This window comes from Geotrypetes seraphini, chromosome 3, assembly GCF_902459505.1.
Source record: "Geotrypetes seraphini chromosome 3, aGeoSer1.1, whole genome shotgun sequence".
Taxonomy (NCBI): Eukaryota; Metazoa; Chordata; class Amphibia; order Gymnophiona; family Dermophiidae; genus Geotrypetes; species Geotrypetes seraphini.
In genome coordinates this window covers 286524107-286536142 of record NC_047086.1, presented here as the reverse complement: position 1 = coordinate 286536142, position 12036 = coordinate 286524107, and the positions used below count along the sequence as shown (strand labels likewise).

At 42.0% G+C, this 12036-nt stretch overlaps 1 protein-coding gene across 5 annotated transcripts in view; it reads right to left on the bottom strand.

Moving 5' to 3' along the window:
* The window catches only part of SMYD3 (SET and MYND domain containing 3), an 876287-nt gene that overhangs the window by 73714 nt on the left and 790537 nt on the right, over window positions 1-12036 (bottom strand). The window lies entirely within an intron of this gene.

The following is a 12036-nucleotide window of genomic DNA, read 5'->3' as shown; positions in this document are numbered from 1 at the left end:
TTTTTTCCCCTGTATATCATAAGAGCTGCTACCTTGAACATTTGAAGTGGCATGTTAATGTAACACAATTTTGTTTATGCTTAAGAAATCATCTGCATAATATTTTCTGATGAATGATGTTATGCCAAGGAGGTAAAAAGGGTGACAGTGTGAGATAGTAGATTATTATGGAATCACAAAGAAGGGAAACCGCTACTATAATTATGCTTCAGGTATTGGCAGCATAATTTTTTGTTAGACCTGTCTCACTTAAAGCATTGTCTCAGTATTTTTACAACTTTAAATCATGCCTGCTATTTCATTAACCAACTCACTCCGTAGACAAGCAGGATAAAACAGCCATGCATAGGCGACATTATTGCATGATGTTGCCAAGCCGGACCTTGCTCCCTCCAAACTTAGAAAAATCTGGAAACCTTTTTGAGCATTTGCCAACATGCAGCCACGTAAAGGTAACTGCCACCCTCATCAGTCTGCTTAAATCTGCCAGACTAGTCTCTGCACCTCTCCTACAATTACTTTTCTTCATGACACACCATTTCAGATCAGAAAAAGAAAATTAAAAAGATCACTAAGGACAAGCAAAATAAGCCTGAGTTCACAAAGGGCCTGATTCTAAGTTTTAGGCAGTGGCATAGCACGGGTAAGTGGTACCCCTCCCCCGCCCTCTTCTCCACCCCCTACTCCTTCCTGACACCCCCTCAGCCACATGTGCACCACCTTCCCCCGTACCTTTTTAATTTTCCAGGCGAGAGCAACAGCACAAATTTGCTGCCCACGTCGTGTTGGCTATCCCTCTGACGTCACTTCCTAGATGTGGGACGTGACGCAGGCAGAAAGTTCATTATGCTGTTCGCACAGGAAAAATTAAAGAGGTACGGGTGAAGGGGTGGACGCACGCAGTGGGGGGGGGGGTTTGGAAGGAGGGGGCCAAGAAGAGAACGGGTGCCTGTGGCCTTTACAAAGACTGTGCCTGGGGCGGACCCCCCCATTACTATGCCAGTGGTTTTAGGTGTCAAGTAGCATGGCACTTAGGTGCAATTCTATCAAAGATAGGCGTGATTTATAGAATCATAGTTAATGGTGCCTAAAGTGGTCCTAGGTGTTAATAGGCATCCTATCCTTAGGTGCACCGTATTTATGTCAGGGTTTTCTTGGCCTAAATATTGGCACCCAAGTCCAAAATAGGCACCTACATTTAAAACATGCCCATGATACGCCCCCCCTAACCATGCCTTCTTTCTGGTAGGTGCCTTAGACTAGGTGCTTGCCATCCAATTAAATGCAATTAATGTCAATTATAAGTTATTAACTGCCAATTATCAGCACTGATTATGCTTTTTAAATAATTACATTAGGTGCCTAGATTGGCTAGGCCCACCAATCTAGGCGCCTAACTTTAGGCATCATTTTATAGAATCTGAGCCAAAGTGCCATTAACATGGCTCTCCCTGACACACACCATGTGTGTGTCCCTTGCCTGTGCCCTGATCATAACATGGCTGCTGCTCAAAATGTACCTGCATGACCCTCAAAATCTGAAGCCATGTCCTGAAAGAGCTATACATACCTCTCTGCTTTTACCTCTACTGAGCCCCCCACCTCAGCACTTTTATCACTGGAATCCTGACGAAGCGCTCTCGCAGTGACAATGCCCATCTCAACATCTCTCCTGCAAAAGATGGATCACCTGAAGCAACTTTCTTCAATTAGGACAGTGGTAAAAATCATCTACCTATACTTTCATCCACTTTCATTTATTTATTTAGACCCAACTAGCTGCAGAGGCAAGGACAGGAGCTGTCACCAGAGGGTGTCTTTTGCAAGCAACCAGGATTTACCCCTATTCTATTTCCAGCTCACTTAGCCCAGTCACTATGATGACAGATCATGCATTTGTAATCAAGGATTCTAAGTCCAAGGCTGGTGCAATGGCCTTAGGCATTAGCGGACCTAAATTAAACAGGAAGCTTATCCAGAAAGTGGCTGAAAAATTGCCGTTATTCAGATAATTTTCCTGTCGCACCCTCTTTCCAGTCTTCAACTATACAGATAGGGCTAGATTCTGTAAAGGATGTCTAATTTTAGGCGTCCACAATCTGGACGTCCATCGACTTAGGTGTCCAAATAAAGTGGATAATAAGTACAATTAATGACTTTAATAAGCATTAATTGGAACTTAGACTTTCAAACGTTGGGCACGATTCTACAAAAAGACATCCACAATTTCATGGACACCCATTGGAAAAAGCTGCGCCTAAAAATAGGCATGGGTGTGGCTTTGATTTGGATGTCCATTTATAGAATCGCATGCCGCTCAGTGCCCGAATGCGTCTATCTAACGCCTAAAATGTAGGCATTGCAATACCAGGTCTACTTTTGAGTGTGAGCTGGATGCTAGGTAGGCATGAGTCAAGTAGACGCCACTTAGGTGGCACTTAGGCATACTGTAGACGTCCATTTATAGGAGTATAGAGGACTCCAAGTTGATATTAAGATCAAAATATGTTTACTAATGCATTACTTAAGCAAAGGACATGAAAGAAATATATATATATTGCATACTAAACTTCTATTTTTGGGCTATAGAGGACTCCTATTTTATAACAGAAAAAGATGTTTAATAAGGCATTTACTCAAGCAAAGTACATGAAAAATCCATTTTTATTGCATACTAAACATCATTTCCAAAAGGTTAAGAAAAGAAAAAGAGATGCACTACTCACGGCGAAGAATATACGATGTCTCCTGAATGTACAAAATGCAGCAATCAGACTTCTATAAAACCTCCATGCCCACAACCCTGTCTCTACTTCTGGCTGCCTGTAGCCAAATGTTGTGTCTTCAAGGGCCTGATACTAGCGTTCAAATCCTTGCACAATATGGCACTGGGCTATATAATGAGCAAGCTTCTTCAATAAGTGCCAAATAGGTCCTTCTACTTCCAGGATGAAATATACCTCAAAATGCCCCCTGATCGTACCCTTCAACTGCAAACTGCCAAATGACATACCTATTCCCACTTCATACCGAGCCTCTGAAATCAACTGCCCCCACAGATCAAGGGAAAATCCTTGAGTACCTGATTGTTAAAACCGCTTAGATAACCTTGATAGGCGGTATATAAAATCCTAATAAACTTGAAACTTGAATCAGATCCCTTGAAGTACTCCTCAACTTTAGGAAAGCAATAAAAATATACCTATTCACCTAACTCCCCCACCCACAACTGATAGATTACAAAGAAATGTATATTGATACTCGTAGATCTTCAGTATGTGTTATGTTCTGGTGAAGGACGTAAGAAGACTTTAAGTGGTCCAGAGGAGGGTTACGAAAATAATAGCAGGTTTGTGCCAGAAGACGTATGAGGAGAGATTGGAAACACTGAATACTGAATTTGTATACCCTAGAAGAAAGGAGGGTCAGGGGAGATATGATTCAGACATTCAAATACTTGAAAGGTATTAATGTAGAACAAAATCTTTTCCAGAGAAAGAAAAATGGTAAAACCAGAGGACATAATTTGAGGTTGAGGGGTGGTAGATTCAAGATCAATGTTAGGAAATTCTACTTTATGGAGAGGGTGGTGGATGCCTGGAATACGCTCCTGAGAGAGGTGGTGGAGAGGAAAATAGTGACAGAGTTCAAAGAAATGTGAGATGAACACAGAGGATCAGAATCAGAGAATCAGAAAATAATAGTAAAAATTGAAGAACTAAGGCCAGTAATAGGCAGAAAATAATAGTAAAAATTGAAGAACTAAGGCCAGTAATGGGCAGACTTGCATGGTATGTGTCTGTATATGGCCTTTTGGTTGAGGATGGGCTGGGGAGGGCTTTGAAGGCTGGGAGGGTGTGGATGGGCTGGAGTGAGCTTTGACGGAAACTTCAGCAGTTGGAGCCCAAGCACAGTGCTGGGTGGAGCTTTGGGCTCTTGCCCAGAAATAGCTAAGAAGAAAAAAATTTTTTATTGAATCAGATTGGGCAGACTGGATGGACCATTTGAGTCTTTATCTTCCGTCATCTACTATGTTACTATGTTAGAATAAAAACTTGTATTGAAATACCTTGAACTATAACTATGGAAAATTGTACATGTAAACTGTATATTATCCATATTGATATTAGATTCCTAGTACTGTATGTGTCGAGTTAGGATAAAAACTTGTAACGAAAAAATCTGTTAACTGTATATTGTGTATGTTAGCCTGTAACCCATTCTGAGCTCTTTGGGGAGAACAGGATACAAAAAATTAAATAAATAAATAAAAAGATGTGTGAGTCCGCCACCTACAGTCCTGCCAGCAAGGGGGGGGGGGGGCGTTTCACTGTCTCATTTTCAATCATGAGGGACAGATAACTCTGTAGAACTCCAGGGAACCTGCCTGCCCCTAGCAATTGAAAACACAATATTAACGCAGCACCTCCCCCCTCCACTGGCAGCAATACACTTGGAAGACTCCAGCTCAAATTAAACAGAACAGCACTATAAAGTGTGCCTAAGTGGCGTAAATGCAAAGGGGCATTCACATGAGGTGGGGGGGGGGGGTCGCTGCCATTTACCTGAGCAACTCAAAAAATACTGTACATTATGTGGGTACCTGCTACATTTCGGCGTTGGCAGTTATGCCAGTGAGGCTATTTTTATGTTCTTATGTATTCCAACTAGCCAGCCATAAACCATGCTACTCTTTGGGTTTTGGCCAGGTATTAGTGATCTGGATTGGCCACCGTGGGAACGAGCTGCTGGGCTTGATGGACCTTTGGTCTGACCCAGTGAGCCTATTCTTATGAACAGTTGGTATAATTATGGGCATGTAAATCTAAGGTGTGCCAATGCTAGTATACTGTAATGGAATCTTGATGCCTGGATACTCTTAAAGAATATGTTCTCACCACATGCTATTGGAGGCACCTATAGGCGCCTATAAGGACGTGCCCATGTATAGAACTACCCCTATTGTGGTTGAAAATACACTAATACGAAACATACACCTTTCTTGGAATATAAGGCTCACAGTTTACAGCCCTCACTCAAGCCAACTTCCCCAAATGCTCATTCTTCGAACAGTTCAATATAATGAGGCTAGACAGCGTTATTTAGCTGTGCAAGGACATTCTCAAACCAGTGAATCTATTGTAGATGTCTGAGATGGAATCAAGTGCTTGCTCATTAAGCAGCCTTTCAATTATACAGAACAGACAAGATTGTAAGCTACATGAAGAATATTATAAAGGCGGCGTGGCTTTAAAACAGAGGCATCGGGAAGCTGCAGTCTATAATGAAGCCAGCCAAGAGTCTTGTGGTGTCACAGAGACAGATGTTTGGCTTGTCCAGGGAACAAAGGGCACTGCAGAGGAGAAAAGGAAAGGCAGGGATGTCCTAGACATAGGATAATGACTAATTAGAACCAAGGGCACAAGAGCCAGGGAGGCAGGTGTAAACAATTTGGGCATAGTTTAAACTAGAAAAAAAAGCTGGAAAAGGGCAGCTGAAAAGCAGAGGTGCTAAGAGCTGTCATTGGATGTCTGCCAGGATGGCAGATGGTCATAAAAGCAAGCATAACTGCAGAGAGAGAGAGAGATTTTCTTCACATAGTGAAGCGCTCCCACCTTCCATTATCCTTCTAGAAAACCCTCTTATTTACATGTGTGGTAATAGAGATAAATGAAGATACATAACATTCATTTCCTCTATTTCTAGCACCCTATTGCTTGAAACTAGCTACCTAGGCAGGAAATCCTTGCCAAAAACAAAGTAGAGTAAAAGTTTTCCCAATCTGTTTATCTGCAGTTTGATTTCTCTTCTTATCTCTGCTTTCTCTCCATCTTTTCTCCGTTTCATCTCTACCTCCTCGTCCTTTCAGCTGCCTTCCTTTTTCATTTTGTTTCAATTCTTATTCTTTTTCAGTGTAAGTATCCATTTGGGACCCTCACTAGTTCAGTATTTTCCTGGAAACAGTGTAGTGAGGATGTGTAAATTTCTGCTACCACATCCTTTTTTATGATGTTTGCCATGGTGCTTCCTAACCTTACACTGTATAAGCCTAAGATCATTTAGGTTTCCTGTGAGGCAATGTGCATTTCTTTTGTTCAGCTCCTTGGACCTATATATTTTATATCATGTGAAGAAGCCTTTGAGTTTTAAGCTTATATTCATGTGAGATGGGGTGTATATCCATCACCGGCCAGCAGAGGGAAGTTTCAGCATTAGAAGAAGGGGCTGCAAAGACACCTGGGAGCTCTCTACTCACCTTGAGTGGAAAAGAGCTGAAAACAAGAGTTCCAGAACAAAGAGCTGAACAAAAGAAAAGCTGCTTCTGGAGCTTAGGTGACCCTCAAGGGAAGGAATGTTGGCAAAAGCCTAACCATTGGTAAACCTAACCTTGATCGGCTGTGCCCAGTAGAGTTTGGAGTGTCTAGAGGATGCTAAAACTTGACAACTGGCTGTGGAGAGTGTCTGAGGGACCAGGAGAGTTCTCAGGGAGTGACCAGTGACAGAAGAGTCCATGGGGAACCAGTGTACTGGTGGTATCCTGGTTGAAGGTGACTGGCAAGTGACCAGTGGAGGGACCGGAGGAAGTAGCCCTCTGGATGGCAGGGGGAAAGAGGAAAGAATTTTTGAAAGACTGGAGAATAAAAGGAAGAAGAATGGGTAGGCCAGAGTGAGGGAAAGAAATGGAAAGCTGTAGGTAGAAACAGTAAAGAGAGGAAGACTAAAATCTGAATTGATAGGCAAAAAAATAAAAATGGAAGAAAACTAAAAGGAACAGATCAATGCTGGAGTTGAATGTAGTGTAGGAGGTGAAAAAGACAGGGAGAATAAAAAAATTACAAATGGACAGGAGACCTTTGGGAAAAAATTACCCCTACCCCCTCCTTACAAAACCCACACTAACATTTTTAGCACTGGTCGCAGTGGTAACAGCTTGGACGCTCATAGGAATTCTATAAGCATTGGAGCTATTACCACTGCGGTTGGTGCTAAAAATGATAGCGTGGCTTTGTAAAGGAAGGGGCAAAAGAAGACAGAAAAGCAGTTACCAGAGACTGGGACCAATACAAATAGAAAAATTTAAAGGCTAAACAGCAAAGTAGAAAAAATAATTTTATTTTTAATTACTTGTGTTAGTCCACTTTAAAAGTGGTACTTGTGTTAGTCCACTTTAAAAGTTCATAAATAGAAATAAAAGAAAAAAGGTCACACCTTTTTGTTGAACTAAATACCTTTTTGACTAGCTTTTTAAAGCCGAAACCACCTTCTTATGTCTGGTTAAGCATACTTAACAGCAGTATGCTGTTCAGACCTGAAGAAGGTTTTGGCCTAAGAAAGCTAGCCAAAAAATGCATCACCTTATTTTTCATTGCCATTTTGTTTGTTGATTTATAATGTAGCAATTGGAATATGTCAATTTTTCAAATTTACATGTTCTTTTTATGGGGTCCTTTTAGCGTGCGCTAAATGCTAATGCGTCCATTATATTCTATGGATGTGTTAGTGTTTAGCGCATGCTAAATTGGCTATCGCGCCTTAGTAAAGGAGGTGGTATATTGCCACAGTACGGAGGGGCATACATCTGTTTCTATTTCTCTGGTGTTGCACTGTATGCAGTCTGACTCTATAGTTGAGGGTCTACCTGCCTTCATGTGTGAAAAAGGCTGGATATTCTGTTAGCATTCAATATGTGTGTAGGATTGATCTGTACTAATCCAGCTTGTTTAGTTTCTGGTGTTCTATTGCCTACTGCAATGTTTATGGTGCTGCCTTTTCCTAGGACAGGGGTAGGCAATTCCGGTCCTCGAGAGCCAGAGCCAGGTCAGGTTTTCAGGATATCCACAATGAATATATATGAGATGGATTTGCATGCACTGCCTCCTTGAGATGCAAATCTGTCTCATGCATATTCATCGTGAATATCCTGAAAACCTGACCGGGCCCTGGCTCTTGAGGACCGGCATTGCCTACCCCTGTCCTAGGAAGTTGTGGTGTGACCCCTGGAAGTTAGTACTATTATAGTAGAATTGACTATAGGGTCTGAGTGATTTTGTAGAGCTTTGTATCTTCACAGTATGCCTGGTACTAGCGTCTGGATTTTGATTTAACTCATACCTCTTTTGGTTGTAGCTCAATGTGAGTTATATTCAGGTGAAAGAGGTATTTTCCTGTTTCTGGAGGGTTTACAGTTTGTTTGAACCTGAGTCTATGGAAACTTAAGTGACTTGTCCACGATCTCAAGGAGTGACAGTGGGATTTGAAGTGAACCCTTGCTTTCCTGGTTATCAGCCTGCTGCTTTAAGCTTTAGAATACAGATAAAATATATTCCAAACATGTTTCTTAACTCAACAATAAACTAAAGACTAGCAGATCTGAAACCTGGTGGTCATTTGGCAACCTATCAAAATAACTGATAGGCATATCATTTTATGGTTGCCATTAAATCACATGATTTCTGTTACACTGCTGCTGAACATCTGGTTCACATGATCAACAGGAAGATGGGGGGGAGCAAGGTCTGTCAAAATACTGCAAATATTGTTTTATTTAATATATTGCATTAATTTGGTAAATCATTTTGATTTTTGGGAGGGCATGTAACTCCTGGAGTGTATTCAGTGTGCAAATAAACATCAAAGCAGAGGTTCTAGGGAGACAGCTGAAAACAACTGCACCAGAGCCGCACAATGAATGACTTCTTCCTTGTAGTGTTCAAAAATGTTCCAGTCTTTTTACTGCTGACATAGGTGTTTCCCCGCACCCAAGGATTTTAACTTTCTCCGTTCCATTCTACTCAAACGTGAAGTACGCAAACTGGAAAGAACCTGGTGCAAATCAGGCACAAACACCGACAGACACTCATGGCGAATCAAAGTCACAGAATACAAAAAAATGATCAAAGAAAAGCGCCACAAGCACTACTCTCAACTTATCAACACCCCATCCCTAAACACTAATAAACTCTTCAAAATAGTTAACTCCTTATTTGACACCGTCCCACATAAAAGCTCCCCCACAGATCTACCACCCTCCCCAACAAAACTAGCTGACTACTTCGCCAACAAAATTCTCAACTTGAAAACAACACTCACAATAACTAGCACTTACCCAAATATTCATCCACCCTCTCCAGAAAATGATGGCGCACCAGCAGACATGACCTGGTCTCACTTCAAAAACCCAGACTGGAGCATATTCCTCAAGCTATACTCAAAATATTCCAAATCCAACTGCCTACTAGACAACTGCCCTCCAACCATCATGAAAACTGCCCCCCTCCCCTTCAAAGCAGAACTCTTCAACTGGATCACCCTGTGCATGTCAACCGGCCACTTCCCACTGGAACTTGGACACATCCTCGTATCTCCAATAATTAAAAACCCTAAAGAATCCCCCTCTGTAACCTCCAACTACAGACCCATCGCCAATATTCCTCTCTTCCTAAAAATCATGGAAGGACTTGTCAATAACCATCTCACATCTTACCTAGAGAAATTTAACATCCTCCATGACTCCCAGTCTGGATTCCGCACCAATTACAGTACGGAAACTGTGCTAGCCTCACTAACCAATCACCTCCTCCAACTATTCTCACTGGGAAACAGCGCACTGCTACTCCAGTTCGACCTCAGCAGTGCCTTCGACCTAGTAGACCATGACATTCTGATTAGCTGCCTCGACTCCATAGGCATCTCCGGACAAGTACTAACCTGGCTCACAGGCTTCCTAAAAAACCGAACCTACCAAGTCCACAATGACGGAACCTTCTCCCATACATGGAGCAACCCCTGTGGAGTCCCCCAAGGCTCCCCCCTATCCCCGTCACTATTCAACATTTACATGGCATCTCTGGGTCACATGTTATCGAACCGTAACCTGAAATCCTACATTTACGCAGATGACATTACAATCATCATACCCATCACCTCACTGTCATATGAGACAGAACAATACATCTCTACGGTCCTCACCATGGTAGAAAATTGGACCACTTGCTTCAAACTGAAACTAAACCCAGAAAAAACCAAGTTCTTCCTTGCAAGTCCCAACCACAAACTAACGTCCACCACCCTGCAACTCAATGGTTTAACGTATCCAATCAACGCTACCATAAAAATCCTCGGAGTCATATTGGACCGATGCCTCACTCTAGAAGATCACACTAACACCCAGGTCAAAAAATGCTTTTCCACCCTTTGGAAACTCCGCTCCATCAAACATTACTTTGATTTCCCCACCTTCAGTTTACTGGTCCAATCCTTAATTCTAAACTCCCTGGATTACTGCAATATCATATACCTGGGCTCCTACAAGAAAACCACTAAACGACTACGACTTATCCAGAACACCGCCGTCCGCCTCATCTACGGGCTCAAAAAATCAGACCACATCAGCCCTTTCTACAGGAAACTTCACTGGCTACCGCTCGAAGCAAGGATCATCTTCAAATTCGCTTGCCTCTGCTTCAAAACCCTAACTGGCTCAGCCCCGATATATCTGTCACGCCACTTCACCTTCCCAGGTTCTAACCGTACACGTAATGCTCACCTGTTTGCCTACCCCTCCCCAAAAGGATGCATCCACAAAAGATTCTTCGACAGGACCCTCTCCTTCCAGGCTGGCAAATGGAATGACTGCCTGTCCACTCTCATCTCTCTTGCCCCTACTTATCAATCGTTCAGGAAATCGCTCAAAACATACCTCTTTGACAAATTCCTCTAACCCCCGCTCCTCCCCTACCGAACTAATTATCCCTTGCCTATCTCCCTTTCCCTTCCCCTCCCCCCATGCAACAGTTACTAAATCTTTTTTGTAATTATCACTGGTTTTTTACCATATAATTGCTAACTAACTCTCTACACCTACATTGTATAAATCGCCCTGAACTGTCTTCTTGATATGCTGTAACCTCGATGTTAACTTCGCTGTAACCTTGATGTAACTTCACTGTTAATGTACAGTCTCTTATCCTGTAAACCGCTCTGAACTGTTTTGTGGTATTGCGGTATACAAAAATAAAGTTATTATTATTATTATTATTACTCCTTCCCATATCCCACCCTAGCTATGCCCCATATCCTCACCTAACTCCACCCATTTTAACATCCCCAAACAGCCAAGTTGCCAATCACCTGAGTCACCAATCACCTATGAACACGAGAGCTTTATCCATATTTCATAACCCAAATTGAATAAATGTCATGAGTATGCTTTCTGAAACAAATAGGTCTTGAAAAGTTGGATTGGTTTTCTTCCCCAACATTGTGGCATACCTTTAAAACTTTCCCTCGCTTATCTTTCTAAGGTCTTGGCACATAAGACCATAGGGACATCTTTCCTAAATCCTATCCTATCTAGCTTTATTATAAATCCTGAAATGGGCCTTTTCCAATCTATCCTTGAATTTGCCAAATTCAGCTTTTCAGAAGGCAATTTTCCAAACTGTTAGAAGGAATGCTTTGTTTTGATTGCTGTTTAACACCCTCCCCCCAAAAAAAAACACAAACACAAAACTAATTTTGATCCTCAGATTCCTAACTATCCTATGTTTAGCATGTTCTTTATTTCCAGTGTTCTTGAGAAGATTGTTCTGTTTCATTTCATTTCTTCTTTTAGAGTAATGCCCTTCACCTCTGAAGTTTTATTTCTGGTTTGGATAGTTACCTTGGGTGGTATCTTAATTCTGGTACATATGTTATCATCATCATCTTGTTTGATACGTCTTGTGATAGGTACAAGTGTGTCTTGTCATGGGGGGAGGGGGCTCTAGGGAAGTGTTATGGAACTGAAATTGTCAGAGGGGAAGGTTGCAAAAGGGGAGGGGGCCCTAGGGAAGTGTTATGGAACTGAAATTGCCAGAGGGGAAGGCTGCAAAAGAAATGGTGTTTCCCCTTTAAGGGATAGCAAGTACAGGACCTGTCATGGTGAGAAATGATGATGTCCCTTTAAGGGGGAAAAAAGGGGAAGAAAATATAAATCACAAGAGCTCAGAAAGGGGGCGTGGGGATGTGTGGGGCACAACTAAGAAAATTCTGGCC